Source organism: Falco naumanni, chromosome 4, assembly GCF_017639655.2.
Source record: "Falco naumanni isolate bFalNau1 chromosome 4, bFalNau1.pat, whole genome shotgun sequence".
In the NCBI taxonomy this organism is placed as follows: domain Eukaryota; kingdom Metazoa; phylum Chordata; class Aves; order Falconiformes; family Falconidae; genus Falco; species Falco naumanni.
This window is the reverse complement of record NC_054057.1, coordinates 24,686,278-24,691,021: the sequence shown is the minus strand read 5'-3', so window position 1 is coordinate 24,691,021 and position 4,744 is coordinate 24,686,278. Positions and strand designations below refer to the sequence as shown.

Here is a 4,744-nt window from a genome sequence, read left to right as displayed (position 1 = left end):
AGTTAAGTTCAGGTGAAATACAGCCACTTTTGTTTGGGGAGCAACCTATATTACTTTTCTATAGAATTATTCAAAATATGCAGCCCACCTGTGCTGTTCTTACTCATGTTTTATTCTTCTGTTACACACACAGATTGTTTTAAGTGTAATCAATCATATATTAAGGTACCACTTATTAAGCCAATGGATTCTTAATAATCAGTCACCTTACTCATTGACATTTTCAATGGAAATACTATGCTGTAGAAAATGCTTTTAAAATATACAAGCAATAGAAATTCAACTGTCTCTAAATTACTAGCTCATATCCTTAGTTAATGCCTAGAAGTATAATATGCAAGTAGTTTCACTGATTTAGCCTAATACCTGGGTATTCTCCAATTAGAAATTCAATAGGAATCAAATGATATGATTATCCCTTCTCTTTCAACAGATATTGTGTGAAATATAACCATTTGAAAATCAAACATAATTTGGCCCAAGTACCAGAAAACAGGTAACAGTGTGGAATGGTTCAGACCATCGTATATCCATGGAAATGGCAAGAACTTATCAAAGCCTCACGCTGTATCTAGATGAAAGTTAATTTAAGATTAGGATCCCAAGTGAATTTTCAATAGATTCTGCTGAATGACATCATGTGCCAATACCGTTCCAAATACCAGATGCCTTGTCAATTTAAATTGCACGGAAACAAGGCACTCCAATATTTGAAAATTTGTATTAGTAGACCAATTCATCACCTATTACATCAGCACTATCAGAATAGTTCATTGAGAAGTAAAATTCTGATGTACAGATTCATTGGAATCTAAGACTTCAACTGAGGTATCCAAGTTACTATGCTTACTATCCTAAACTCCTTTTACAGTCAGCAAGAAAAATGAAACAGGCGCTTTCAAAAGCAGCTTAGTTCCTCAGATGGTGCCTTACTTTCTGTCGACCAGGGCAGTTTACAGAAAGATTTTTAAAGATGCCCAGTGTTAGACAGATGAATACAAGCCTTACTAAGTTAAAATCTTTGTTCTTCACTGGGGCCTCTTCCTGTATGCATTATCTTGACCAAGCCATATTACACACAATAATTAATACATACAACATGTGAGGCATTATGAACATTTGTTTGGGATAAAAAACCTCAAGTGCAATGAAAATTCAGGAACTTTGCCTATTCCGATTTTTTTTTGATTCTTAAACTGAAACCATATACAATTAGAAGTGTTCCAGATTAATGTTCACATCACATATTGATGTTGGTGTTCAAATTCAGAGAGGAAAGCCTTATAACAGTCACCAAAATAAAAAAGAATATTTATTTTTTTTAGACAAACATGAAAAAACAGTCATATTACAGTTTTTTCAGTTCAACTGTTTTCCTTGAAATAAACACTTACACAGAGACACTCACAAGTATTGTTCCCAAATAGTAAGTAATCCTTCAAAATAAAGGCTAAAATTGAAAAGTTGAAATAATTTTTCATTGAACTTCAAATTTCTCTACTGAAATTTCCACTGAAATCAGTAGAACAGCAGATTTTCCACAAACAGTTAAAAGCTTTCAAAAATTGTAATATAAGGTCTTTCAAATCTTAAAGATATAAAAATATCTTTCTGAAGCTCTAATAGTTCAACAGTCTGTATCCAACCATTCTGGCTATCCAGTCCTCAGCTCAGGAGGTCACTTCATCCCCCAGCTCTCAAATCAACCCAATACTCACTTGAGTTCAACCTCAACATTGTATGTTTATGCAGTCTTTTGGTTTCCAGTTCACTGCCACTCATAAGCAGTCGAATCTGCTCCTTCAGGAGCCATAGTAGTTTTCCTCTTTCTTCCCTACACCTTGGGAAGGTATCAGGTGAGTCTGGTTTTCTCCTGTCTAGTTCCAAAGCTGTAGGGAAGCAGAGGAAAGGACTGAAAGCATCTGTCTTAGAATTTATGTAAGGGAAAGGAGAAGATAGAAAAAAGAGCTTCCTTTGAGAACTTTGTGGAAGCTGCTAAAAGGAAAGGGAAGATGACGCAAGTGCTTTTTTTCATGGCAAGATCCAACTGGCAGCTCTTGCCCAGAAAGTGAGAAAGCAACCCCAGAGCTGAGATTTAGCAGAGTCTGAAATGCCTGTAATTACTGGAGAATGTCCTCTAGCCAGGAAGGCTTCCAGGAACGGATCATCTGGAGCATTACCTTAATGACACGTAGGAGCACCCCTTACCTTAAAGTCACAGTAAGAAAGACTGAGCTTTATTTATTTTCCTTTGTATTCTTATCAAAATGCAAAATAGGTTTTTAAACAAGTCTTTATCTCTGATCTAGATTATTTTCTTAATGCTGTTCTGTTCCACAAAAATTGTTTGTATTGGTTGTAGATAATGGGGTCATCTGTACATTTTTATTATAGCAAGAAGAAGCATACAAAATGTAATTGCAGCCAATTTCTGAGGGAAAGTTGAACTGCAATAATACACTTTTTCACATTTTTGGGAAAAATTACTTACTTTTAGACAACTTGAAGTGTTCCTGTCAGCTTGGTGTGACAGCTGCAAAAAAAAATGAAACAACAGAATATTGGATTATGACAATTTCCACACAAATGTAGAACAGAAAATAACAGAATAGGTAGCATTTCTGCAGGAAAGGATTATGTGCAATGGTGCATAATCAGAAACTAAACAGGAGTAAAACATGCTACAATGTTGCCCCAAGCCCCATACATGTTTGCATACATATTATAAGACAGATGCAATATTATCTGTTTGCAGAAGTGATGTGATACCAGGGGGAATCCAGCATCCAAGTTTTGACAGTACACTTTTAAGAAAGATGGAGAGAGTTCAGAGGAAAGTGGCAGAAGTTGTTAGTTTAAGAACATAAATTACAAGGAAAGATGCATAGAATTGTGTCTGATTAATTGGAGGAAATGGAAATTGATGGAGAAAGTGGTAACATGCTGCTGCAAAAATGAAGCAATAACCTGTTTTTCATATCTGGAGTACAAGCGAAGATATAATGGGTTAATTTATGACAAAGTAGATTAAGGAGATATGTAAGGGCAAAGAGCCTTGTAGAAAATACGGTGAAGCACCGGCAGACATTTCCTGGAGCGGGTGTGGAGTCTCCATTGGCAATATCTATGAACACGTTGGACAGAGCTCCTTCTCCCAAATAATTTAACATCACCAGCCAGACTAGCATACGATATACACAAAAGTAACAAAACCTTATTGGAACTACATAGCCAGAATCAATTTCATTGAACGAGCAAAGTTCCTGCCTCACATGCAGTCATGCAAACCAGAAGTAAATGTGGTACTTCATGGAATTAGAGTGGTAATGTAATGCAAGTTGGGTGAATCAGGACCAATCATCTTTTGGCAGTACAAATTGCAGTCCTATCTTCAATTTCTGTAACACTATCACAATTCCAACATGAAAAGTCATCAAACATCAGCTGTTACTTTCCCCTCAGGTCTTATGTGCACCTTCAAAACCTCCCTCATACCTCTGCACAAGCTCTCTTGCAGCAACCCTAGAATTCTCCAGCACCAGTTCCAGAGACTTAGCAGTCCTCAGTCAACCAGCCACATCATTTTAAATTCCGCAAGAGTAGAGACTCCTAAAAGGCAAATTTAAGTCTGCTAGTGATTTCTTTTCTCAGTTACCATTGAAGCCTGGTAGAAACAATCTGGAGATTACCAAAGATGCATAGACCTTATTTTGAAAGCTGTTTCTTTGAATCAAAGTGAAAGAGATTACCACTTCTATTCGCAGCTGAAACTAGCAAGTAATCAGGGATTATTAATTAAGTATATTCCTTCAGTGTTGCCTTCTATCGGCAGTGTTCTGAATTATTTATCTCCTTACCATTAGTTTTACAACTATGAAGAACTTATTTGACCCAAATCTTGTTTTATAGTTTATTTGATATTTCATTTTGGTAAACAGCTGAAAAAAATGGTAACCAATGTTATCACTTGAATATTTTTTATAATTTAAATTTATTAAATAAATTATAATAAGCTTTAGACCTAGGATAAAGTGACACATTTGTTATGATTATTTTTTTTAAAGTAATAACAGGATCTTATAGAATGCAGGATTTTTGATTTCTTTACACATACGTCTGTTTTATTGCAGTTTATAAACGAGCAACCTGATTTCAGTTTATGAAGGGGGGAAAAAAGTACAGTTAACAAATGTCTGCCTTTTTTCTTTAAAACTGACCTGGGCCAAGGGTCCTCCTAGGTGGGCTATACTCAGTCTGACTGCAGCAGCTGAAGGTACCAGCTCCCCAGGCTGCCTGTCTGAATCTCTGTTTCAGGTCACTGACAAGGTAAAAGAGCAGCGGAGGGGAATCCATGACATGCTTTCACTGCGCCCTTTCATATCCCACTGCATTCACACAAACTGCCAGGGAAATTGGGTGCTGAAGAGTAGTGTCTGACCTGGGGAAGAGTGAGGAGGAAGTAAACATTAGCTCCTGCCAGCTCTGGGAGGACAGCAGTGGAGTCAGGCGGTGGGGCCAGACAGCTGAGGTCATTCCCATCTTCGGCAGGCAGCTGTGTGCTTCAGGGTGCAGTGGTCACAGCCCTCAGATCCTGCAGACGCTGCTGGCAGTTGGAGCTCTATCAAGCTGCTCTTAACAGTTGCCTTCTATTATGTGTCCGAATATTAAGCCTGGTTTAGATAGAAATTATCTACACCAACACCAACTAAACCATAGGCAAACTTTAAACACAGTCAAGCCCTTA

The 4,744-nt window shown here is 37.3% G+C and overlaps 1 long non-coding RNA gene across 1 annotated transcript; it reads right to left on the bottom strand.

Moving 5' to 3' along the window:
* Positions 1-1,726: 1,726 nt before the first annotated feature.
* LOC121086286 lies at positions 1,727-3,588 on the bottom strand. Its single transcript, XR_005827317.1, has 3 exons — positions 3,496-3,588; positions 2,492-2,533; positions 1,727-1,889 (listed from the first exon to the last, which is right to left on the bottom strand). It is a non-coding gene; the product is annotated as an uncharacterized LOC121086286 (long non-coding RNA).
* Positions 3,589-4,744: the final 1,156 nt, after the last annotated feature.